General features: G+C 46.1%; 1 protein-coding gene and 1 pseudogene across 2 annotated transcripts in view; one reads left to right on the top strand and one right to left on the bottom strand.

The window, feature by feature from the left end:
• The window catches only part of TSL (Protein kinase superfamily protein), a 98,647-nt gene that overhangs the window by 45,944 nt on the left and 25,066 nt on the right, over nucleotides 1-27,637 (bottom strand). The window lies entirely within an intron of this gene.
• LOC147444869 (uncharacterized) lies at nucleotides 15,761-16,424 on the top strand (annotated as a pseudogene).

The following is a 27,637-nucleotide window of genomic DNA, read 5'->3' as shown; positions in this document are numbered from 1 at the left end:
TGACGAGGCCCAGATACATGGACACCCACTTGTCTCATGGGATACGATGTGCTATTGGCCAGATACGCACATCTTCACACCAGCTACGGATCGAGACTGGGAGATACAGCTGTGTGACATCGAGCCTAAGACAGAGTTGCACTACACATGCCACTGCCCTGTCTACTACGAGATACAAGGCCGCTTCCATTGCTTGTTCAGAGAGGGCTTTGGACCATTCTCTAGAGTCATGCGGTACGAGGATCAAGGATGCCTGGGTTTGTTTTTGCTCGAGCTACGCAAACACAAAGAGCGCCTGATGAGAGGAGAGGCTAGCCAGTCTCAAAGACAGATCACAGACTTCTTTACAGCTGCCACTGGACACCCGGAGGAGTTACTACCACAGCAGAGCTCGTCGCCTTACACCAGAGGCACACTGATCGACCGAGCGACTGAGCTGGGGAGATCCAGACGCCCACGACTGCAGAGGACTACACAGCATCGACGGAGGCTGCATTAGAGGATTCGGATCACTTTGGCTCGACATGCACGACGCCCAATCAGACTACTCACCATGGAGGAGATTGATGAGATCCGCCAGCGACTAATGCTAGATCTCCTGTGATCTGGCTATCCCAGCTAGCTGTTTAGCTGCTTAGTTCACACCTAGCAGTTTAGGATTCGATAGTATTTTATTTTGTCATTTTATCATTCTGTCATTTTGTTACTCTGACTTTGTATCAAATCCACCACATTGTAACTTTTTGGTCTCATAGGTCACTTTGGCCTTTTGAAGACGTTAATATAACATTTCATCTCTCTCTCTCTCTCTCTCTCTCTCTCTCTCTCTCTCTCTCTCTCTCTCTCTCTCTCTCTCTCTCTCTCTCTCTCTCTCTCTCTCTCTCTCTCTCTCTCTCTCTCTCTCTCTCTTCTCTCTCTCTCTCTCTCTTTTTTTTTTTTTTTGGAAAAATCAGGGCTGTATATTACTGAGTACAATAAAATCCCCAGCGGATGCCAAAATAGCCTATCACGTGGGGTGTACAAGCTGAGTGTAAGGGTGAGAGCCACTATAGTGACAACTCAACTAGAACAATCTCATGGTGGTCTGTGTGATGAGTGGAGGAGAAAACCACCGAGGGGGGCATAATGCCATGTAATCTGGCCACCTGTAAGTGTGAAGAAGAGGGTTACGAGCGCCCAACGCCGAAGGAAGGCAAATCGACGAGCCTCGACTGCTCAAGATGTACCTGAGAAGAATCCCACTGCCAAATCAGGTGTGAATGATGTCCAGCCAAATGGCAATGAGATCCTAAAGGAGCTGTGGAGCCGCACTGAAATGTGAAGACAACGAGCTCTCCAAACATTCCATAGTGTAATGCTAGTGATGACTGAAAAAACTTCATCACGTGTCTGAGGATCCCCCTGCCAAGCAATCTGTGGTAACATAGCCAAAGTCCCTCGCTGATAACCAGTCGAGGTAAGCATAAGAGCTGGATCTGTGTCTAAGCCCTCGTAGAAAAGATGCGGTCCGGGCATCGGCATCAACCATGAGACAGATCCCCAAGTGAGAAATCCATGCTGAACACCGGCTCTGCTAAGTAAAAGCAAACTGCTAGCCACACTACATGAGAAGATGAGCATGACCAAAGACAGTGTGTAGGTGACTCATGTAGTCGCAAAGGACAGCGAGTACATAACGGATAATGACCCATAGTAGCTAGCCAAGTCACAACTGGAAGTCTTGCATGTGCAATCATCCAAATGAAAAAAGAAATACGACGAGCCGCATGTAAATCCCAGATGGCTGACCAAAACTGTTGTAGATAGGCATGGGAGAGACCTGAATGTAACCAGAAACGCATACGAGTGGGCTGGTCTGGGTGCTGTCTCATCAATGCTAATCTTCCAATTCTGACAGTGTACTCAAAGAATGATACAGGTGCACCGGTGGGGTTAGAGTGAGGCCAATGCCACTCTCTTGGGTCCCAATAAAGCTGAGATAGGGCACGACCCTCCCACACCCAAAGCCTCCAAAGTGCGGCATCAGCGGAAGCGAAACGGGGGTCAACACAACGACACTTCCCGCGGGAGACAACTACTCGTATGGCCTCCCATCGAGCGCCGGGGTAGACAAGGTGCGGAGAGGTGGTATCATATATCAATCTAGCATGAATCCCCTGAGAGTAGTCAGTATCAACTGTGAACAGCATGGTGTCTACACGAACTAATAAGAGAGTGCTATGAGCAAAGAGACCTTCCCAGCCACTATGTGGAGGCATCTGAACCGTGCCGCGCATGACTGCGTCCCACTGTGAAGGAACGGCGGAATCAATCTCAAGCAATCTGTCTATCACCCTGCGACCAATGTCATAATGTTCTGCCACAAAATCTGCATCCAGCATACGTGTCTCATGAAACAACCACATAGAGGCAGCAGGGCCAGTGTCCCAAGCAGCCCAATCAATGTGAGTCCTCTCTCCAAGCTGACGGGGTGGATTAACCGAAGAATCAAGAACTGCATCATTCCAAATGAGAGGCTGGGTCTCAATCTCCTCACGACATGAAGGAGGTGAGCGTGTGATAGCCCGTCGCATGAAAACCCAAATCTGAAGGAGCGATCGGATGAAGGGTGAGAGAGTGCTGGTGAACAAGGGGGTATCCGTAAAGAGAAAACGATACCCTGTATGCCAAGTACGACCATCTCTAGTGCCAAGGCGTGGAGTCGCTGTGCAAAGAGCTTGAAGAAGCATCTTCCAAGGTTCTTGGCCGGGAAAAAGACCCCGAACAATAAGCTTGGTAAGAAGGGTGCAGCTCTGTAATTCTGGATCAATAATGCCAAGGCCTCCCTCTGACCTAGGACGAATAATCGTGGACTAGCGAACTCGAGCACGAGTATCAGTAGTCCCATCTGTGCCACTCCATAAAAAGTTCCGCACTAGTCGGCGGAGCTGAGCTATCACACCAGAATGTAGCATCCAACAAGAGGCCGTATACCATATTGTAGCCAGAATGACCTGGTTGGCGACCAATGCACGGCCAGCCAACGACAGATGACGTGAAGACCAATGACATAGCTTCCTGCAAATAGACTGTAGTACGGGTGCAAACTGCTGCTGTGAGGAAACGTCAAATCCAACCTGAAAGCCCAGATATCTGCATGTCTGACCCGGCTGCAGCCATGTGAAACCATCAGCTACCCCCCAAGTAGGTATGTCATCACTACCAACCAATAACCCATAGGATTTATGCCAGTTAATGCGTGCACCACTGGCAATGCAAAAAACCTCCAGGGCCTCCCGCATGGCATCAAGAGCTACTAGCAAATAGCGCAACATCAGCATAGTGTCATCAGCAAACTCCTGATCGAGAAGGTCTGAAGCTGAAGGTACTGGCATGGTCAAGCCACGAAATACATGACTCTGAGCACGAAGAAAGTTGGACATAGTCTCTCCTACAAACAGATACAGATATGCTGCTAAAGGACATCCCTGACGGACAGATCGAGAAAGCTCAAAACTACGACTGACACGACCACCAATAGTAATAGCACTGCTGGATGTCCTAAAGAGAGCGGAAATGCCGGAGATCCATCTCGCAGGGAAACCCATCCTGACTAATGATCCTTCGAGAAAGTCCCACTCAACACGATCGTATGCTTTCTCGAAGTCAAGGATGAAAAAAGCGAGAGGTTCAGAAGATGATATGGCCCACTCTGCTGCCTCATAAAAAGTGAAGATATTATCCAGTATGCATCGATCCATGACAAAGCATGACTGAGAAGTATGAATAACATCTGGTAAGAACGATCGCAAGCGATGACTGATCAGTAACGCTAATATCTTATAGACCGAAGGGAGTAGGGTAATAGGTCTCCACTGGCGGAACTGAGTGGTGTCACCCCCTTTCGGAATAAGAGATATGAGACCTGAACAAAGATCGAGATGCATATATCCTAATGCAAAGATGTCCTGACAACCGCGAAGTAGTGGTATATGCAATACATCCCAATAAGTCAAAAAGAAAGCTCTAGTGAGGGCATCCTCTCCTGGACAGGAGGATGGATCTAGACTCTCGATAGCAGCATGAAGCTCTGCAAGTGTGAAGGGTGCCAACAAAGATCTTTGCCATAGTGTCTGTACAACAATGTCGAGTGTGATGCCAGATCTGCTCACGGGTAAGTAAAACCTCAATAGTGCATACATCAGCAGTGAACAATGCCTCAAAATAATCTGCAAACATATCAAGAATAACATCAGGATGCATATGTAGTGTCCCCTTGAGCATCGCACAAAGTCCGAAGGGTGGTGCTAGGTGGGCGCTCTTTATGCGCAGCGAAGAAGGCTTTATTCATTCGATCAGCTTTAGCTATCCAATGAGATATTGAAGCATGATGAGTGAACTCAGACCTAGCCTCCTATATGCAACGAATCTCCTCTGTGAGCTCTGTCTGTCTAGCAATGAGATAAGCATCCTGAGGCCACTCCTCAAACAAGTGCTGTGTGGAACCAAGAGGAATGTGAAGATCAGACTCACATACTCTCAACTGACGATGAATAATAGCAATCTGATCACGGCAGTAAATACTAGACTGAGTAATGCAATGAGCAAGGAACTCTCTAGGGGGACCACAATAAGAAGCACCCGTGGACCATAAGTCACGAATCTGCTGCTGCAAAACTTCAGTGGTGAGAACACTGTCACGAATGCGGCAGCCTCTTCTCTGTGCAGAGGATCTAGTGAAGGAGATAAACAATGAGATGGGTAAATGATCTGAGAGGCTGGTCCCTCTCCAAATAGTAGTAAATCCACCTAGAGCTGCTGCCCAAGGGCCAATGTAAAAACGATCAAGTCGCTCTAATAATCTCCCCTGCTGCCTCTGAAACCCCCACGAGTAATGAAGTGTAGCAGGGTGGTGACCAAAAGAGGGTATGTGTCAGGCGTCAACACCTTGAATAGCTAGAAGAAATCGATCCCAAGCTGGCTGCTCATCGGGAGAAATGGATGATAGAACTGGAGGTGTGATGGATCACCAATCAGAGTCGCTCTCGACGTCGTTGAAGTCGCCTCCAACAACCCAAGAGTCTACAGCAGGTAGAACAGCAGCCAAGGAGGACCAAAAAGTAGCCCTCTCCCGAGGAGTAGTGGGTGCATAGACTGACATAAAACCAATGATGGAGTCCCGAATCCGAATAGAAACATAGACTGCTCTGCCAACCACAAGGGTGCCATGCTGCTGAACTGAGGCCAAGTAACGTGGCCCCACTGAGATGCATACACCGCAACTCTGTCCATGAAGGCCCAAAGCAGGCTCCCAAAAAGTGTGAGCGCCCGAGGGCATGAGATTACCAAAGGGAGTGGCAATCTTATGCTCTTGTACTAGTAATATATCCACAGTGCCTACTACATGAGCGTGTAAATCTCTGCGAAGTAAAAGCTTACCGGAACCTCTTACCCGAGAAGTCTGTAAACCATTAGCATTCCAAGAAACTACATGTAAATCCATAGTCTGCATGAAAGAATTGGTAGAGCATCTGACTAACTGCGCATCTTCTTGGAGGCAGTTGGGCCATCCAAGGGGTGAGCTTCGAGCGGTAGGAAAGCAACCCGCAATCCCTCTCTAAAATATGGTGTCTCATTGCACCAACTGCGGACCTCAGCTTGTTTACATTGCATTACCGATGCTGCAGCTTTGACACCCCAAATGCGCATAGACATAGGAAGCACCACATCTGAGGATACATGAATGACCATAGGCAATGAATAGCAAGAATAAACATCACTCCATTCCATAGCACCAATACATGAAGGGAAGTGTGGAGACAATACATCCGGAGCGGAAGTAGACAACCATAAATGAAGCTGAGCCATAGTTTGTGCATGCACAAAATGTAGAACTTGATCCTCGGACCATTCCTAAGCTGCGTGGAATGGAAGGAAAAAAGAATGGGTAGGTTGAGAGCGGCTGCCTATTAAAGAGGGAACACAACCTGGCTTGTGATGCATAAGGTAGAGCTGCACTAACAATGGCCCTTCTGAGTCACCGCACATTTCAGCCCGATGAGTGCCCCAGGATAGAGGGCAAGAGCTGAGAAAACTGCGTGGGACATAAGTATGAGCAGCTGAGGGAGGGGGAGGACCAGAAGGTGGAGGGGGGGGAGTAAGGGCAAGAGGGAGAGGAGGAAAAGGGAGAGGTAATAGCGCCACCTTTTTACCAGTCGCGACGAAGTCCCTAGGTGCTGGTCGCATCCATTGGTTCGACCATTTTAAGCACACAGTATCAGGAGCAATTTCAGTGGCCAGAAATTGTCGAGTACTAAAAACAAACTTGTTACGATTACAAGTGTTGTGACACCACCTTAACGGAGGGTCGTTTCTACATATAGCTAAGTCGGCTATGTACATGAGAATGTCTCATGGTTGGTACCTAGGTGTGACTGGGTTGTCACATTCTGTTATGGTCCAACTTTTGTTGCAAAATATGCTATATTCATGAGAATGTCTCATGGTTGGTACCTAGGTGCGATCGGGTTGTCCCATTCTATTATGGTCCAAATTTGTTGCAAAACTTTCACGTACGTACCGTGGAAAGTCTCGTCATGGAATTGCGGTTCGGATATGTGTGTGTTAAATGCATGCACACTAGGTGTTATGGGCCCTAGTGTTTAACACAAATTTATTCGGAGCGGCATGCAAATTCATGGACATTATTGTTTCTGCAATTTTTTGCACTGCCAGTGCAATCTCTCTTGCAGATTTAGTATGAGTTTACACCCTGCCATACAAGGTGATGGCTGAGTATGGGTGTTTGTGATTGGCTGCGTGAAACTCCAATCTGCTTTCAACCTAGTTGGTTGTCTCCATTCCATATCGAGTATATGGCTGGATACTCAATGATTGAGTCATAGTTTGTCGTCAGTCGTGGGCGACTGTCTGTAAGTGGTTGGGGGAAAGCATCTCACTCTTACTGTTGCTATTCATCCCGCGTAGGATGGGTAGCTTCCAAGCATTCTATTTAGTACTAAAGGATATGCAAAGTGCATACGTTAGTAAAGCACGCTAAAGGATATGCTAAGTGCATACGTTAGCAAGAAGTAAAACAACTAGATCGGTTACCTTTCTGGTTTGGAGTTTGCTTCATATGATGAAAGGCATGTTACGGCTAGTTCTAGTCTCTGCCTGTTATTCTCCAGTTATCAACCTTAATCATCAGTTTGGATGAGGTTGACTATTGGCAAGAAACCACCGCAAGTCAAGGACTTGGTTGCTGCTGATGAATATGTCAACATAGTACTTTCATGGAAAGATGAGCCGAGGAGACGGTTGCACAAGGACAACAATGTAGAAAATCAAGATGTTACTCTTAATTTCATTGAACCTCCCAATGAACCAGGTTCCGATTCAACGAACCGTTGGATCCATGAGGGATGCCACGGTGGAAAACATTAGTGTTCTTATGCAGATACCACCACTTGTGTTTTCGAGGACGAAAACGCTTCTCCAAGAGGGGAGTAATGTCATGCCTAGGGTAGGACTAGACGGGCGCGGCCCGGGCAATGTGCCGGACACACATACAGTAAAGGGGTCTATATATGGAAGAGGACCAGGGACCTATATATAGGATGGTTGGGAGGTTATTCGCATGTCTGTCTACCCGCTGGTCTTACACTGGTATCAGAGCTCGGGGAGAGGGGAGAGCCATGGAGGAGGGGAAAAGACTCTCTCTCTCTCTCTCGATCGAAGAAGAAGGCAATCCCTCTCTCTCTCTCTCTCTCTCTCTCTCTCTCTCTCTCTCTCTCTCTCTCTCTCTCTCTCTCTCTCTCTCTCTCTCTCTCTCTCTCTCTCTCTCTCTGCGTCCGTTCATAGACACTCCGTAGTGCTATAGAGAGAGCAAGAAATCCACACAAGTGAACTGCCTAGCTCTTGTGCACAGCCATGCTGTCTCAACTGATTACTGCATCTTTACTTTCTTATAGAGATCAGCTACTGTGAGTTGAAGATTTATCAAAAACTCAACTTGAGTGTCGAACTGAAAACATGTAGTGCAGAAATGACACTGTAAACATCCTGAATGACAAGAACCTTGCTTGTCCATTAACGTCGATGTATACTTCCCTGGTAGATCTGTTCACTCTTGAAAACAATCACCCAAAGAATGCCAATAGTTGGGTCTTATCCTTGGCCTATCAATGGCTCTTAGCCTGTGTGGCTCATAGCCCTTGTGCAAATTAGTGTTCAATGGACGAACCAATGAAGACCAATTTGAGTAGCATCTTAGCCACGTGCTAGCTGAGAGTTAGAGCACCTTGGCTCAGGCTGACTCACGAGCAAAACACGTGTCAAAAGCTTCTTAGAAGATTTTCATTATTCCCTTAAAGAGAGAGAACGAGAGAGAAGAAGAGCATGCTGGGCTGCGAAACTCTCCTTGAACGACTATGACGTGTATAGTTGATTGCCATGCTCGTGTGCATCTTATGCCTAACGAGCAACGTATCCTATAAGCGTGCAACAAGTTTCTGCGATGACTCTCTCATTGAGAGAGGTAACAGAAAAACACAACCACATCTTGATCTATCTGCCTTGCACGGTCGTGATTGTATGAAAATGACTTAGCATTGGCACATTGCCCGTGAAGTAAGTTTTCTTTTGGTGCTGTTGGGTGTTGACAGCAACCAACCATCAGGTTCAACAATCCATCACTTAGTTTGCCCTTGACAGAGTTGCGAGTGTGATAGTGGAAGCATAATGCATAAAGTGGTGGAATCCATGCCACCTGCTGAGCATGCCTTGCATGCAAAAACGTAAGCCCTTGGCTACTATAACGGTCTCAAGCGTGAGAACCAAAACCATAAGTGCCTTGCACAGAATAAACTGGTAGGGATTCTGTGAGCTGACATTCCCTATTTTGGCAGTTCCCCAAACTCGCATGCCAATGCCCTTGATGGCAAGTCATTGGGCAGTTCCTTGGCACAAGGGAGAAGCCATGCTTCATGTAAAATTGCCAAAGCACTTTGCTTTGCACAATGACAGTAATTGCCAAGTAAAGTGTAAACATGGAAAAAAAAACAAGAAAACTTAAACGTGGCTAACATGGTAGTTGTTGCTGTAACCAGTATTGTGTGGCAAGCATCCTATGTCGGTTTGTAGAAACAGTGACAAGGAGTCGGCCATGCCGAAAAACTTGTTGCGTTCAACAAGGCCAGTAATAGGCCATGTCTATCTCCTTGAGATACTGAAAAATTGGCCCTTGGCCTTGCCTTCGAAAGAAAATGTAACCTGCAATGAGCGTGCGCTATCAAGGTACTCAGGAGAAGCCATGCTTCAGATAATTATGTCTGGCCTCATGGCCAATAAACGCTATTGACGACAGATGTCATAGCAAAAAGAGTCAATTGTGTTGCTCATGCACAAATAATGGACCTTGTCCAATTGTACCTTTTATTGAAAAGTAGAAAAATACTTATATGCATACCTGCGTAACTTGATTACTGAAAGCAAAGAGACTCCTATCTGTTTTGCAGGCTATGATAAATGGTCGGCCATGCCGAGCACTTTTGCCTGATGTGCCAATGAAAGATAGGCGAGAAAGAAATTTGTATGACAAACTATAGGCCTTGCCTACACTTGCCGTACTGTAACTAGAAGTCGTCCTATGCACCCCCCATGAAATGGTCATACCATACAATTGTAAAAATTTCCCCAATGAATATGCTCCTAGCATACTCCAAATGCTAGCAGGACAAAAATGAAATCCTTGCTTCGGACATTGCCCTTGTAAGTATATACATGCCATGCATGATAAAAAGTTGCAAGGGTTAACTCTGGAGTGGTGTACTCAACACCACAGTGGTGTATGCACTTAAGGAGCCTTGCTCAATGATCAGAACAACAGGTTGAAGACCAAGTGAGCAGTGCTCCAACATACAATTGACAGCTGCATACTGAGAATAAATTAAATAAGAAAAGTGTAACAAATAGTCATACCTTGTCTTTGAAGGTCAGAGACGAATATTATCCACATCATCATCTTGGCATGCCACAGTTAGGGCGGTCTGGGCATGCTCGCGGTCGTGGAAAGTCCTTAAAACCACGACCTTCTCGTAGCCTTGCTAACCCATTCCACGGTCCTTGAATCGGTGAGAGCGTGGTATCACATGTCGAACTTCTTCAATTCATCGTCGACCACACTCGTGCTTGTCGAGATTATGGCACCATCATGGCGGGCAGATCTCGCTCAAGCTCTGAGAACCATGGCCATGATTATTTGTTTGTGTTGAAAATCTATGCAATTTTTCTCCGACTTGCTGTAGTGACCTGCCACCTGCGCTGTGCCAAGGCCTTGTACTTGCCGAGATTAACTCCCTCCAAGAGATATTTTCCCTGGTAGCTTGTCTTGAACGAGCATAGGCCGGTGTGGGCACATGCCCTTAAACAATTTAAATGGCCAAATAATGTTTTGAAATTGGCCAAGGTGTGAAAAACAACAGTAATTGACCTGTGCAGACAATCGGCAACTTGCGCGATGGAGAATTCGATGAGAGCTCGTGCTATGAGTAGATTCTGGATGCATTGCAGCAACGGGAATTCCCTAGCTCGCCAAGGCGCTTCTATCAAGCCCAAGCCGGCGCGTTTTTGAGCAGCTCGAAATTGGTCTCCTTCCTAGCTTAGAGGGATTGCACGCGGACCAGAAGCTTCGGCTTCTTCCCCGACTTGGGACAGCAGCACATGATGTTTCTTCTTCGGCTTCCATGCAAGAGCCATGCAAGAACATGCAATTCCATGCACAAATAAGCTCCACGACCTTGCATGCTGCTCACCCCTTCATGCCAAAGCTTCCATGAACGGACGCAAAGAGAGAGAGAGAGAGAGAGTCTTTTCCCCTCCTCCATGGCTCTCCCCTCCCCCTGAGCTCTGATACGAGGTTGAAAGCAAATTGGAGTTTCAAACAACCAATCACGAACACCGATACTCAGCCATCACCTTGTACGGCAGGGTGTAAACGCATACTAAATCTGCACGAGAGATTGCACTGGCAGTGCAAAAAATTACAGAAACAATAATGTCCATGAATTTGCATGCCGCTCCGAATAAATTTGTGTTAAACACTAGGGCCCATAACACCTAGTGTGCATGCATTTAACACAAACATATCCGAACCGCAATTCCATGACGAGACTTTACACGGTTCGTACGTGAAAGTCTTGCAACAAATTTGGACCATAAGAGAATGTGACAACCCGATCACACCTAGGCACCAACCATGAGACATTCTCATGAATATAGCATATTTTGCAACAAAAGTTTGACCATAACAGAATGTGACAACCTAGTCACACCTAGGTACCAACCATGAGACATTCTCACGTACATAGCATACTTAGCTATATGTAGAAACGACCCTCCGTGAAGGTGGTTTCACAGCACTTGTAATCGTAACAAGTTTGTACTTAGTATCCGACAATTTCTGGCCACTGAAATTGCTCCTGATATTGTGGGCTTAAAATGGTCGAACCAATGGATACACCCGCACCTAGGGACTTCGTCGCGACACATGGTAAAAAGTTGGCGCCAGTGTCAGTCCAAGAGACTCATATTCTCCACATGTGGAATATGTCTCAAACAAGGATATCAAGAAAAGCGACATCCATCAAGTACGAGCTGGTACTTGTGTGTGGAGGTAACTGCAAACACTCAGCGACAAGAGTGAGAGGGACCCTCATTATCATGCTCCACACGAGCTAAACTGAACTCCTTGAGTTCCTAGACCATGCTGTATCCCATGTGACAACATGTGCCAAATCGAACCCTACAACTAGGTTCGTAACAGCTTAAGGTACAATGGACGCTACGGTCCAAAATACTCTGTTCCAACATGCCCTTGGCATGGCTTTGAAATATTCAAGCGTATTTATACGACTTGCACTGGAAACCGTGGGTGTTGCCTACGCAATCCAACCCCTTTGGTTAACATCTACGTAGTCAAACCCCTTGGTAAGACCCTCTAAAGAAACTGCTCAACTAACAGGCAACGGTAACCAACATAGTTAACCATGTACATAATGATTGGAATCAACTCGAAAAGTTGAATTCGTCCGCTACCGTGTGGTAGATTGCGGAATTCTTTCCTTGAAAGTTTAATTGTGAGAGATCAAACTGTGATCCTTAATGCTTATGGGGTGATTTAGCAAGCACCCTTCGAGTCGTACCCCAAACAAGATGTCCATAGACACTCCATAGTGTTATAGAGAGAGCAAGAAATCCACACAAGTGAACTGCCTAGCTCTTGTGCACAGCCATGCTGTCTCAACTGATTACTGCATCTTTACTTTCTTATAGAGATCAGCTACTGTGAGTTGAAGATTTATCAAAAACTCAAGTTGAGTGTCGCACTGAAAACATGTAGTGCAAAAATGACATTGTAAACATCCTGAATGACAAGACCCTTGCTTGTCCCTTATCGTCGATGTATACTTCCCTGGGTAGATCTGTTCACTCTTGAAACAATCACCCAAAGAATGCCAATAGTTGGGTCTTACCCTTGGCCTGACAATGGCTCTTAGCCTGTGTGGCTCATAGCCCTTGTGCAAATTAGTGTTCGACGAACCGATGAAGACTAATTTGAGTAGCATCTTAGCCACGTGCTAGCTGAGAGTTAGAGCACCTTGGCTCAGACTGACTCACGAGCAAAACACGTATCAAAAGCTTCATAGAAGATTTTCATGATTCCCTTAAAGAGAGAGCGAGAGAGAAGAAGAGCATGCTGGGCTGAGGAACGTTCCTTAAACGACTATGACCTGTATAGTTGATTGCCATGCTCTTGTGCACTTAGGCCTAACGTGCAGCTTATCCTATAAGCATGCAACAGGTTTCTGCTACAACTCTCTCATCGAGGGAGGTAACAGAAAAACACAAACAAGTCACAGACTAACCCACCTACCATGTATGTGGTTGTGACTACACCAGTGTGACTTAATGATAGCACTTTGCCTTTGAATTAAGTCCAAGTTTTAAGTTCTTTTAAGTGTTGTTGTTTTTTACAGCAACCCAAAAACAATCCAGAACGTATCTTGTCCTTGACAAAGGGTCTGGTGTTATAGCGGAAGCGTGTTTCCTGAGGTGGTAGAAGTGATTCCACCTAGCTAGCATGCCGTGCATACATAATCTTAAGCCCTTGCCAAAAGTGATGGCCTCAACGTGAGAGCCCAAACCATAAATGCCTTGCACAATCTAAACTGATAGGAATTCTGTGAGGTGATATTCCTTATTTTGCCAGTTTTTTCAAACTTGTGTGCCACGGCCCTTGATGACAAGTCATTGGCAGTTCCTTGGCACAAGGGAGAAGCCTTGCTTCATGAAAATCGTCAAAGCACTTTGCTTTGCACAAAAACAGTAGTTTCCAATCAAAGGTGTAAACATGGAAAAATAAAAAGAACATAAAATTGGCTAACCTGGTCGCTGTTGTAACCAGTTGGCCAGAGATTCCGTGGAAGAAACAAAAACTCGTGTGAAAATGGCTCATAGCCATATCTGCTACACGGGTGGGAGCTGTCGAATGTACATATATGTCCCTTGTATCATATACGCCCTTCTGTCACGTAGTGAAATAACCTACAAACATATTGCCAAATCCTTCCCAAGTTTGTATGCTCATAGCATATGCCGAACGTGGGGAATCTCAATGCAAGATGCGTAAATTGAAGCCCTACGTCACATAAATTGAAGCCTTGCTGATAGCCAACTGATGTTGCTGGTGAGATGCAGATAACATGACGGAAAGAATCGACCTTGTCGAACGATTACAATTGAAATTAGCCATGCCTATCTCCTTGAGATACTGAAAAATGGGCCCCTGGCCTTGCCTTTGAAGCAAAATGTAACCTTTGACGAGCGTGCTCTATCAAGGTACTCAAGAGAAGCCATGCTTCAGATAATTATGTCCGGCCTCATTGCCAATAAATGCTATTGACGACAGATGTCATAGCGAACAGAGTCAACAGTGTCGACCATGCACAGATAATGGACCTTGTCCAATGGTACCTTTTATTGAAAAGTAGAAAAATACTTAAATGCATACCTGCGTAACTTGAGTACTGAAAACAAAGAGACTCCTATCTGTTTTGCAGGCTGTGATAAATGGTCGGCCATGCCGAGCACTTTTGCCTGATGTGCCATGAAATGGTCATACCATACAATTGTAAAAATTTCCCAAATGAATATGCTCCTAGCATACTCCAAATGCTAGCAGGACAAAAATGAAAGCCTTGCTTCGGACATTGCCCTTGTAAGTATATACATGCCATGCATGATAAAAAGTCACAAGGGTTAACTCTGAAGTGGTGTACGCAACACCACAGTGGTGTATGCACTTAATGAGCCTTGCTCAATGATCAAAACAACAGGTTGAAGACCAAGTGAGCCGTGCTTGAGCATACATTTAACAGCTGCACACAGAGAATGAATCAAACAAGAAAAGTGCAACAAATAGTCATACCTTGTCTTTGAAGGTCAGAGACGAATATTATCCACATCATCATCTTGGCATGCCACAGTTAGGGCGGTCTTGCATGCCCTTGCATGCTTGCGGTCGTGGAAAATCCTTAAAACCACGACCTTCTCGTAACCTTGTTACCCCATTCCGCGGTCCTTGAATCGATGAGAGCGTGGTATCACATGTCGAACTTCTTCAAGGCATGCAAATTCATGGACATTATTGTTTCTGCAATTTTTCTCCGACTTGTTGTAGTGACCTGCCACCTGCGCTGTGCCAAGGCCTTGTACTTGCCGAAATTAACTCCCTCCAAGAGAGATTTTCCCTGGTAGCTTGTCTTGAACGAGCATAGGCCGGTGTGGGCACATGCCCTTAAACAATTTAAATGGCCAAATAATGTTTTGAAATTGGCCAATGTGTGGAAAACAACAGTAATTGACCTGTGCAGACAATCGGCAACTTGCGTGATGGAGAATTCGATGAGAGCTCGTGCTATGAGTAGATTCCGGATGCACTGCAGCAACGGGAATTCCCTAGCTCGCCTAGGCGCTTCTATCAAGCCCAAGCCGGCGCGTTTTTGAGCAACTTGAAATTGGTCTCCTTCCAAGCTTAGAGGGACTGCACGCGGACCAGAAGCTTCGGCTTCTTCCCCGACTTGGGACAGCAGCACATGGTATTTCTTCTTCGGCTTCCATGCAAGAGCCATGCAAGCGCATGCAATTCCATGCACAAATAAGCTCCACGACCTTGCATGCTGCTCACCCCTTCATGCCAAAGCTTCCATGAACGGACGCACAGAGAGAGAGAGAGAGAGAGAGAGAGAGAGAATCCATGCCCTCCCCTTTTCCCCTCTCTCTCTCTCTCTCTCTCTCTCTCTCTCTCTCTCTCTCTCTCTCTCTCTCTCTCTCTCTCTCTCTCTCTCTCTCTCTCTCTCTCTCTCTCTCTCTCTCTCTCTCTCTCTCGCGTAGATGTTAATAAAGCCTAGTCTCCCCCTGGCGAGGGGCTGCCCTGTTGGGGGGCGTTAACAACCCAGCCCTGCCCCAGTTGCACTTGCCGCCCTGGCCTCGCCTGCACCGACAAACTCGAGCCCGCCCTGGCCTCGCTTGCTGCAAGTCGACAGTTTCACAGCCCCGACAAAGTTCTTGCCCTGCACGAATCTCGGCTGCACGAAGGTCTTGGCTTCAAGAAACAATCTCGGTTGCCCGAGCCTCTGGCTTTTGTTTTGAGAGCACTAAGCCTATTCCAACAAACTCTCTACCTAGGGTTTGTTCCCACGGTAGCCGACCCTCTCCCAGAATGAACACTCCTAAGCCCGCGAGGAGTCGACCAAGCTTCGTAACAATCGTTGCAACCCCGAGCAAGCTCACACAGATTGCACAACTCCAAGCAACCCTCGACCAGGTAATGGAGGAGAACCGTGACCTCAAAGCTCGCCTTGGCAAGCTTGAGGCACGCTTTGACTCCATGGTCGAGCTTGCCACCGACAAAGCAAAGGAAGTCGAATCAAAGGTTACTCAAGCCCAATCGATCGCCTTTGCCAAAGTCCAAACCTGCGTGACACCAAAGCTTCACGAACAAAGACTTCAAGAAGAAAATGCCCTCAAGGTTCGCATTGGTGGGCTCCCCTCGCCATGGTGTACAATCGAGGACACTCTCGAGGAAGCGATCACCAAGCTCAACGACATCCTTCAACCAATTAACATCAAGCTTGAAAAGGTTTCTTGGATCAACGATACACACAGGCAAGTGCCACCCGAACACTGTCTTCTTACTTTCAAAGATAGAGAGGATAAGATGCAATTACTACGACAAGCCCGACTCCTCAAAGAGACAAAGATTTGGATCAACGAGGAGCTGACCACAACTCAATTGAAGATGAAAAAGAGCGAGCTCAAGAAGATGCACGAAGCCCGCAAGCAAGGTAAATGGGCAGTCTATCGAGGTGGTAAAGCCATCATTCAAAAATTTCGAGCCCCCAAAAAGGCTCTGTCCAACCCTCCCTAGATCTTGTTTCCTTTTTTTTCCCTTATCCCAATGATTGGACCCTCAATCCTTAACTGATATGTATCCGATGGCTTCACTCAGAAGCAACAAGTCGATGTAATGTCTTTTGTGATGGTCCCATGGGTCATATATGACCTACGTGGACGATAAATCAATCTCTCTCTCTCTCTCTCTCTCTCTCTCTCTCTCTCTCTCTCTCTCTCTCTCTCTCTCTCTCTCTCTCTCTCTCTCACACACACACACACACACACAACCTCCACTCACAGTATAACTCTCTTCTATCTAGTATAGTGCACCTCTCATGAAGTAAAAGGAATTGTCTTATGAAGTAAAAGGAACATTGGGTTCACATCGAGCACTCATCTTGAGCATTCACCATCAATCACTTCCGTTGCACATAACAGTAGCCCGCTCCTGGGATGTCTATATGCAGGGGAGGAGTGTGCTTCTTAACCCTAGTTTGTGTGTAGAGGAGGTTTTGTGTCACAAGACGGGCACCACGTGCCAATAGAAAAGAACAGACTAAACAGACTTTTAGCACTTCAATAACAACTGACTTGAGAGAGAGAGAGAGAGAGAGAGAGAGAGAGAGAGAGAGAGAGAGAGAGAGAGACGACACGAGACACGGAGTGGCGGAATTCCACCCCAGAGAGTATTGGCGCCAAACCTTGGCGCTCCCTTCGGGATTTCTTTATATTGCATCAACACAATACAAGCCGGTACTCCAGACTCTGCACCTTCTCCAGGAAGCATGCCAGAGAATAAGCCCTAACCTCATATTTGAAGGCCCTTGGCCTGAAAAGCAATTACAGTGAAAAGCCTTCAAAACTGAAAAGCTTTTGGTCCAAAAGCAATGCCAAAAAGCTGCCAACGCGTTTTGCGGAATTTCGTACAACTGCCATGTCAACAGTCAGCGGAAAACGCGGAGCATCCATACAGCTACCACGTCATCAATTTTCTTTTTTGCGTGAGTGCGTGTGTGGGTCTTGCTTTTTTTTACTTCCTTTATGTCACTGGGGCCCCATCGGACGGGGTCCCCATAAGTTGGTAGGACTTCTTCTTCTGTTACTTGTTCTTCTTAGGGTTTAGGCCCCTCAGCCAGGATCTGCAAGTTGGCTCCATTCTTCAAGGCTTTGACACGTCAACAATTTGTGACACTTTGTGTTCCTTCTACCTAGTTGTGTTCTAGGGGAGGATTGTGTGTCTACAATCTTTGTGTAAGGAGGGGGAGACAATTTGTGTACCTCACTCTTTGTGTGTTTTGAGAGGAGACAGTTTGTGTGAAAGCTACTTATCATTATCAACCTATTGTGCAACAAAACCCACACGGGGAGGGTTGTTGAGGTGCTGGGTTTGTTGCACCATAAGAACTTCCCGTATTGAATGTGTCAGCCATGTAAGCATAACCCATATGAAACCGTGTGATAAGCCATGTGTCCCATGTGATGCCCTATAGGCCATGTGAAAGATCAAAGACCAAGTTAGCATCGTGTCCTTTTGGAGAAGAGTCAACTGTCCCTTGGAAATGTGTAAAGGTCACATGTGCTGCCTATACAAGAGGCTTGTAAATGATTTGTGTGTGTTGATTAATCAAGCTACATTTGTTGCATTGAATTAATCTCCTAGTTCATCCCTCTCTAATCACATGTATTAGCAATGAATGCTAAATTGCTTGATCCACCCTAACCTTTCACAAAAATTGATAATGTCCATACCCATGTATGAAACCCGCTTTTCGGAACAACATGAGGGCATATCCGTGTTTGATGGTATCCAGACCGAAGAACGATCTTGCTGAAATGTTGCACACCTAAAATTCAATCCAAGAGGTCATCCATCAAGAGCAACAAATAGCGGCTTGTAAGATCTGCCCAGCTATCTTGTCGTCCTTTGTCAGACCAAACCCATAAGGTTGCCAAGAACCGAGATGGCTGCCAAGCAAAAGCTTCAGCTTAAGAGCAAGAGTTGATCCACAAAAAGGTGGAAACCCCCTAATGAAAACATACCAGATATAGTGGTCACACAAGAAAGGAATCCCTCAATCACATGAGACACACCATCAAATGTTCACAAAGAAAATGGTCAGCCCATAATGGGAAAGTTGATATGACTTCAAAATAGTGCTAATGTCGGAGATCGAGCAATGGGCCAACCTATAGTCTATCGATCCCAAAGTAATGCTCTACCTAGCAGACCACCTAAAGGCAATGCACACGCCTCATCTAGAGCTTAAAATGTACCACATGAGAAGGAATCAATTTATGAGAAGAGCCATTGTCAAGTAACACCATTACAATTGGCCATGCGGGCTAAACATGGTATTACTTAAACAACCACTCGGGCACTTACATGCATAAAATAACATTAAAAATCTCTCTATCAAAAGACAAAGTACCTGGAGTATTGAAGAGATTCATTGAAGTAGTCATTGTTGTAGAAACATGTGTCTTTCGCTCTAGACAATCCTTGTGCGTTACGGAAGTGGCCGATATGTTTGACAACTTCGTTCGCTATTGTTTTGTTGACTAACTTGCAATTGTTGAAGTTGCCTAAAGATGTTGGCAAAGCGGTGACACAGTGAGGAGGATCCCCAATCATTCGGCCACCCCTCATGACAACCAAAGTATGGTCGGATCTGTATTTCCATGGGAATGTGCGATACCTCAAGTGGGTATATGGGTTGCAATCCAAATACATATATTATTTCCAAGAGAGCTTGCATATCCTCCAAAACGTTTGTCGAGGTCATGGAAATTCTGTGAGTAAGCGTCCAAGATCTTCTGGTCCATCTCCAACGTGAACAACATTCAATTATACCATTGGTGCCAAAAAAAGGCCATAGATAGATTAAAAATGTGTCCAAATCGTCAGCTAAGTGTCCACCATGCACTAGTTGGAGTAGGGCGTCCATTTCATCAATCTTGAGCCAAGGGAAGTAACTTTAAGCTCCGTGACGTCCTAAAAAAAAGGGACCACGAGAAGTTCAAAGAGATGAGGGACTCTTGATCACGGGCGAAAACAAGACCTGGGCGTGAAGCAAGATAGAAAGGAGCCTTCGAGACTCCAAGTATGTGAAGTCGGCAAGAAGAAAGAACTAATCCTCCATTGGTTGCTTCATGCTAGTAGCACCATGCTCATGCGGAGTAGCAACGTGTGATGCCATGGTGTAGAGATAATAATAGTAAACAAGCGTATATAACGAGAGAGAGAGAGAGAGAGAGAGAGAGAGAGAGAGAGAGAGAGAGAGAGAGAAAGAAAGAAAGAAAGAAAGATATATTAACGTCTCGAAAGAGCCAAAATGGCCCATGAGACAAGAAACTATACATCTGGTAATACATCTCTCGTCTACTGAAACAGAAAAAAGATCTACTCAACATCATAGTGATGTTTGAGTCTACAAAGCTAAAACTAAGCTAAAACTGAGAATATGTAGTATGTACAAATACATGACTGATCCCATCCAAATCTGACCATCAACTTCTATCTCCTTGTCCTCTATCCCAGGATATCCCAGATGGGTAGATCCAGTATAGAGAGGCCGCTGAAAGGTGGCACTCGTCTCCGATGAAATGAAATGAAATGTTATATTAACGTCTTCAAAAGGCCAAAATGACCTATGAGACCAAAAAGTTACAATTGGTGAATCTGATACCATGTCTGAGTACGGAAAGTACAAAGAACTAAGACTGAAAACACTAAAACACTAAGGAAATGAATCTGAAGCTGATCCGTAACTGAAACGAGATAGAGGGAGGGGGGGTGGTGGGTTCAAATGAAATCTCTTATCGGTCGCTGTCGAGTCTCATCAACATCCTTCATGGTCAATACTCTTGTCACGTGCACATCTAACCCTATGTGTACGTGGACAAAGCTACTTCATGACAAGGGTTCAGTCCAGTTCAATCAATCTAGCCTAGGAAGTGTTCTGGCACCTTTGTGAGTCTATTCGCAGAGCGTGCATGCCCAGGCACTTAGAGTAGATGCATATCCTCTGGTTGCACACAACATGATCATCAACATTACCTTCAGATTCCATCAGGAGCATTTTACAATGCAAAAAAAAACATATTTTCCCTATTTTTGCCATTTTTCACTTATTATTTTTAAGTGACTTTTGTTGGGAACTGGGTAGGGCAATTTAGAACAACAAGTATATAAGAAACCCTAGCGCTAGCATTTTTGGCAGAAGAGACAGCAAGAACAAGAGTTCAACAGGCACCTTCTCAACAAGCCCTTTCCCAGCGGTAAACCTAGTGTTTTCAACCAACAGACAGACTAGCGTTTTTCATCAAACCAACCTTGGCGTTTTTGCATTGCAGATCAGCCCCGGCGGTAGCGGAGTCCAACATCCAGCATAGTGTTTTTGCATCAAGCATCAAAACAGCCAGTGTTTTTTGCATTGCAGATCTGCCTCGGCGTTTTGCAAATCCATGGCGTTAGATCAGTCCATTCAGCCAACGTTTTCAGTTTTCAGCCTTGTGATTCCGCTATAGAACCCCCAAACCTCGCAGATCTCACCTTCTCGCAACACACCCTCGCCGCACAGTCAGATCCACCGAAGTTTGCAGATTCAGCCCGGTAAACGCAGATTTCAGCATTTGCGTATTCAGCGCGTCGTCGTTGCATCGTCGTCATCAACCTAGAGTCAGAATTCAGCAGATACAAGATTTGTATATTTCAGCCCTTAGCGTTTTTAGATTTCAGCCCGTCTCGTCGTCGTCCTCATCGACGTCGACATCGTGGGCAAGTCCATTGCATTGTAGAGAATTGTGCAATCAATAGTAGACCGCTCTCGCCATAGAGAGTAAGGCCTTCGGAGGAGGGTTTGACAACATTCTGGTGTCGTATTCTTCTCTCTCTCTCTCTCTCTCTCAGTCTCAGCACCTTCATTCACAATGTTTATCCACTTTGTTTGTGATCATTTGCACACTCTCACTAAAGGAACGGAAGGCTCTCCCTTCCATAAGTAAAAGGAAACCTTGAGCACAGTTCGGAGCACTCATCTTGAGCAAAGTTCAACTTTCACTTCCGCTACACCTTACAACTCTGGTTGGGCGTCTTGCATGTCGAGCTAGAGTGATCTGGATCTTTTGCTACAGCCTTTGTCGATGGTGGGAGACCCCTCGAAGTCATGGGCGTCTGGATCTGCCTAGCTCAATGGCTCGATCAATCAACGTACCTATAGTGTGGGTGGGCTCTGAGATCTACTGTGATGACTACTCCTCTGGCTCTCCCTGGCTGGTGTAAAGAAATCTGTGATCTATCTCTGAGACTGTCTCTCCCCTGATGTCCTCAGCAATCTCTCCCTAAGTCTGCGTAGCTCTAGTAGGAACAATCCGAGACATCTCTGATCCTTGTATCTCGTGACTCTAGAAAATGGTCCAAAACCCTCTCTAAACAGACGATGGAAGCGGCCTCGTATCTCATAGTATGTCGGGCAATGACATGTGTAGTGCAGCTCTGTCTCTGGCTCTAAGCGACATAGGTGACATATCCTAGCCCCTACTGATACCCCTCGAGATTGGCCAGTCTCGATCTGGAGCTGATGTGAGGATGTGTGTATCTGCCCAATAGCGCATCGTATCCCATAAGATAAGTATGTATCCATGTATGCAGGCCTAGTCACAAAACCGTCCCCCGTGAGTTGGAGAAGATGCTCTCTGTAGAAGGCCATCTTCGTGCTCCACTCTTGTGTCGGCTGTATCCATGTGCTCTTGGTATCTAGTTGAATCAGATCTTGGCGTATGAGTCTGGTGATCTCTGTCCGTGTGAGAGACGGGGAGGATGCATCTAGACGTGGGCGACCAAGAGGGGAGAGAGAGAGAGAGAGAGAGAGAGAGAGAGAGAGAATACGTTGCGCACAAGAGGACTTGCAGTGACATGAAAATGTCACACCCTTGCACATTGGCGTGCGTAAATAGACGGGCTAGGGAAGCGAACTACCTTGAGGGGAAACCACATGAAGTAGGAACAGAGGTTTCCCAAGAAATTGCCCAAAGCGGGGTGTATTTTTGGTATTCCAAAATGTGTGAATTGGCAAGATTCACACCCCTCGCCAGCCAACCTTAAGAGACTGTCTTTTTTTCAAATGAGGTGTTCACACTTTATTAAAAAATGTGACCCTTCGCAAATTTTGTATTACAAACGCCAGAGGTATGGTGAAGAGGAGGCGATCAGCCCCCCATGACTACCATGAGCAAAAGACCCTCGGTACAATCAGTATATGTGTGGAAGTGGGTACCCCCCTGGCCCCATAAATAGGTGCCCAAGGGGAGGTAGAGCAAAGCCTGCTAAAAATCCCCACGGCCCAAGAAAAAAATGATATATGGAAATGTATGTGGGCGCCCGAACAAAAGTGGGCGGCCAGCCCCAAACTCGGGCGGTCGGACCAAGTACAACCTAGACTATGGGTGGCCTGCCCGAAGACATACTAGCCATACATGTATGCCCTAGAAGTTTGAAGCAACAGAGTGGTGTAAGTTTAACACCCCCTCTCAGCACCCGATGCTTAACAAACCGCATAAAGCCGAAGATGTGAGGCAGATGCTAAAGATGTCTGCTACGATGTCCATTGAAGGACAATACTCCAACGAACTCTGCGACTATAGCAGCAGTCTGGGGTGTCCCGACCGCCAAGAAATCTCCATGGAAAGATGCCGTCACGAGCAGTGTAGCGCACTGCTGTACTCCGCTAATGCAATGAGAAGGTACTACGTGAAGGTCCCGAACTAAGTGTGAAAACAACTCCTTGTCGTGAAAGAAGTGCCAATAGACCTGCAAGTGTCCTGCCCAATAGGATTTGTGGTGTTTGTAGTCAAATAGTCTGGAGAAAATGGAGAAGCCCAAGAACCGTCATGAGAATGATCGAAAGCCGTCAATGCATGAACCCGCAACCCAATGTGGCCAGGTGGCCAAGCTGTGTAAAACTCCAAAAAGGCCAGATGTAGCAATCTACACCATAAACGTCCTCCGAATCAAGGAAAGCCAGACTCAACAGTCTGCATTGTAGAAGCTACCGTAAGCTGCAGCAATCATCGATAGACCGCACGGACCACCACCGGATGGTGTCATGTCAGTAGGTAGGGTAATCCAAGATGAGGAGAAAGCCAAACTCTATAGTCCGCGTTGTGAAGGGCCTCTGAGAAGAAGTCTGATCAGACCAAGCTGTCTGCACCGTGATCATCCTCCATGAAGAAGGAAAGCCAGAAAGCCAGACTGAGCAATCTGCGCTGTGAAGATCCTCTAAGAAGAGGAAAGGCCAGACCAATCTGTATGTGCCGTCTTGCCTATATCTCCTACCTCCAATCCTTCGGTGTCAACCAAAACAGAATCCGCGCTAACAACGCCACCAAACCGCATCTCGGTGTGGCTCTCAATGTGAATGAGCTGGGAGTGGCCTACAGCCCAAGTCAAAGGATACGTTTGTTGTAAGGTTACCAAGGGTGAGTGTAAGCAACTCTGAAGGTAGCAATCCAAATGGTCAGGAGTGTAGAATAGCAACTGCACTACCATCCAAGCCAAGCTCCGAGTGACTCCGGATGTAGGTACAAAATGATGCCTGATCTCCCGCATCTCACAGGTAAACTCTCTAAGAGAGTCCAAAGCATTGAAGTCCCACTCCAGTCTGTAGATCCAAGCAATGAACCTGTCCAAGAAGAGATCCAAGATCCTCTCTCTAAGTCCATGTAAATGCTCCTATGTAAGCAAGTGATCTGACGTGTCGAGGTCAAGTGGTAAGTGTCTGTCCACCCAAGATGGTGGCGTTCTCTCTTGGAATGTCAGAATCCCATATGCCATGAGCATGGCCATATCTCGTGTGAACTCCTCTAATGAGTGCATAGGTGTGTCCATTGCAAACCACAACTCACCACCCACTCTGGAGTGTGCAACCGCCGAATGATGGCTAGAATGAATGGATCTTCCAAGGATCGTACGCCCATAGATGATCAAGCCGACGTCGAAGATACCTTGTACGGCAGCAGTCACAGAGAGACCGCATGGACCACCACCGAATGGTGTCCTGGCAGGAGGTAACTTCATCCTCTGTGAAAAACACAAGCCATGTGGCTGCTGTCCACCCAAAAAACGCAACTGCGAGGTGATGAAAACGCTGCTGCCGAGCGATTTTTAGCATGTTCGTACGCTCCAAGCATGGTCCGGAGCGGTGCAGAGGGTACACGGGAGGGTTTATTATCACGTGACACATCCAACCCTATGTGTCTGTGGACAAGCTACAGCACGACAAGGGTTCAGTGAGTCCAGTCAGTCTTAGAAGTGATCTGGCACTTTTGTGAGTCTATTCATAGACCGTGCATGCCCAATCACTTAGTGTACATGCATATCCTCTGGTTGCACACAACATGATCATAAGCATTCCCATAAGAATCCTTCAAGGGAATTTTCAAGTGCATTTAGCCTATTTTACCTATTTTTGACATTTTTCACTTATTATTTTTAAGTGACTTTTGTTGGAAAGTAGATAGGGCAAATTGAATAAGTTTGTATATAAGCAAACCTAGACTAGCACTAATTGGCAGAAGAGGCAACAGGAGCACCATTGCTCAACAGGCAACTTCTCGGCAAGACCCCTTGGTGGCGTTTTCTCCTCCAAGCAAGAAGATCATCGCCATCAAACCCCTTCCACTAGCGTTTTTGGAACTACACCAGCCTGGCGTTTTGCATCAGCACCATCGCCAACAAGTCTCAGCAGATAGCGTTTTTGCATCACATCTCCCCGCAACATCCCACAGCACCTTGCGTTTTTGTCATCAACATACCTAGCGTTTTTGGGAGCCCATGACTGGCGTTTTCAACATATACCACCCACAGCAATGCAGCGATTTTCAGCAATGAAGTAGTTGCAGATGCAGCCCTCGAAGAGTAGCAGATTCAGCCCCGGAAAGACCATCAATTTTCAGCATTAAGAACCCCTGTTTTCATCCCTAAACCTGCAGATTTTCAGCGTCAAAGACCCACCAAAAACAGCCCCCAAATCAACGTTTTCGGACTAGTCGCAGATTCAGCCCATAGCGTTTTTGGATAGCAGTAGAAAGATTGCAGATTTCAGCCCTTAGGTCGACTTCGTCATCACCGTCGACATAGCCTAGACTTGCATCAGTCCCATGCATTCCATTTGTACCAGTTTGTGCAATCATAAGTAGACCACTCTCGCCGACGAGAGTGGGGCCCTCGGAAGAGGGTTTTACAACGTCTCTGGTGTCGTATCTCTCTTCCCTCTCTATCTCTCAGTCTCATACACTTGCACACACAGTGTCCATTCACTTTGTTGTGATCATAACACTCTCTCATTAAAAACGGAAGGCTCTACCTTCCATAAGAACAAAGGGAACCTTGAGTACAGTTCGGAGCACTCATCTTGAGCAAAGTGCAAACATTCATTCCGCTGCACCTAACATTGGTATCAGAGCTTTGGCAGTGTTCTGTATCACTCAAGGAAAGAACCACAGATTTTTTTTTTGCTTGTTGAGGTCGCACGAACCCAAGTTCACTTGGGCGTGTCGATTCCTAATCGTGTTTTTGAAGAGTGACAGGAATCCCAGGAAAGAAGGACTTGTCCAGCCTCCCCTTGTGTCTCTTCTCACTCATTGAGAGTGGACCGTGCACTTAGCGGCCGGCCAATCGACGTGAGGTGGGAAAAAGCAACCTTGGTATAAGCGCAAGGCCACCAAGGGGTGCGCTCGCAGAAAGAAGTAGAACTCGGGTGAAGAGAAGATCCTTCTCAAACACAGATTGCAAGCGAAAGAAAACCTCAAGAACCCCAAGAGTCCAAGTTCCTTGTGAGCTTAAAAACCCAAGACCACAAGAACCCCCAAGAACCCACGACTTCAGAATGGTCATCACTAAAAGCGAAATGGATACTTCGCTTGGAGGTGATGAGCATGAGAGAGGCGAAGAAGAATTTTCCCCACCAAAAGGTTTTTCGGAACCTTCCCCATCTACGACAATGATTGCACTAACTCCTATGGAGGAGTTGGAGATGATGTTTCTGGCATAGAATTTAGAACGCGAAGCAAGAAATGCAAAAAGAATGGCAAAAATGAAACGCAGACACGTAAAAGACAAAAGCAGAAAGAGAAGCAGAAAGAAAGGCAAGACAAGAACAGCGTGACCGACACATGCAACAGTTCTTGCGACTCTTTTCTCAAGTGCCGGCACAGATGCAAGAGATTCAGGAGACGGAGACTCTCTCAGTCTCTTCTTCTCCAAAGCATGACACACAAGATTTGCATGATTATGAGAGGCATGATGATTTGATTGATGATGATAAGCATGATGCTTTGAATGACAATGATTTGCATGATGATTTGGATGATAATGATGAGCATGATCAAGATGTGATTTCTCACAAGCATGATAAGTTGCATGAAGATGATGTGATTGTTCACAAGGATGATGTGTTAGTTGATGCTTTTTCTAGCGAAGCTAACCTCGTTGCAGATTCGATCAATCACGAAGGATCGCTCTTGGCTCTCGAGCCTAGGTCCAAAAAACCCCCTCAAGAAGAATCGATCTTGGCTCTCGAGCCTAGGTCCAAAGAACCCTCACAAGAAGTATTATGTGTTCGCATGATTGATACGCACGCATTTGTTTGAGTGTTTCATTCGTAATCGTTTCCTGTATTTTAGTCAGCGTCTTTATGTGATCCCTTTTATTAGACATGACATATTGTACGTTGAGCACGTTTCACTCATGAATGAGCACGAATGTAAGCGGATTGTTCATGAAAAGCCGAAAAGTATGCATTCAAGGACGTCACATTCCATGTCTCTTCCTTGGCATGACACAGTTGTAGAAAGAGCACATGAAAGTATGAGCACCAAGCATGGGCATTTCCATTGTGAATTGCCACAGTTGATTGCTCTAGATCATACGAGAAAGATTCGATCTCATTGTTTGCGTGTGTGTGGTGAACGGTTCGACACTCCGTCTCTTTGTCCATCTACATTGAATGCACAATCTTTAAGGAAGACAAGATTTTTACCACTCCCTTTACATGGAATAGGTATGTTCATGTTTTTGTGTTGGAAGTGGTTTCAGGAATTTTCAGCCATGGAGATTCTTGAAGAAGAAAGAAGCATGACTCTCAACGAAGTTGAAGCATCGAAGGAGCCACAAGAGACTTTCTGTCGCTTTTGGCGCGGCCCAAAG

This window comes from Adiantum capillus-veneris, chromosome 13, assembly GCF_014529385.1.
Source record: "Adiantum capillus-veneris isolate H3 chromosome 13, ASM1452938v2, whole genome shotgun sequence".
In the NCBI taxonomy this organism is placed as follows: Eukaryota; Viridiplantae; Streptophyta; class Polypodiopsida; order Polypodiales; family Pteridaceae; genus Adiantum; species Adiantum capillus-veneris.
Note: the sequence above shows the minus strand (reverse complement) of the source record. Positions and strands in the feature narration are given on the sequence as shown.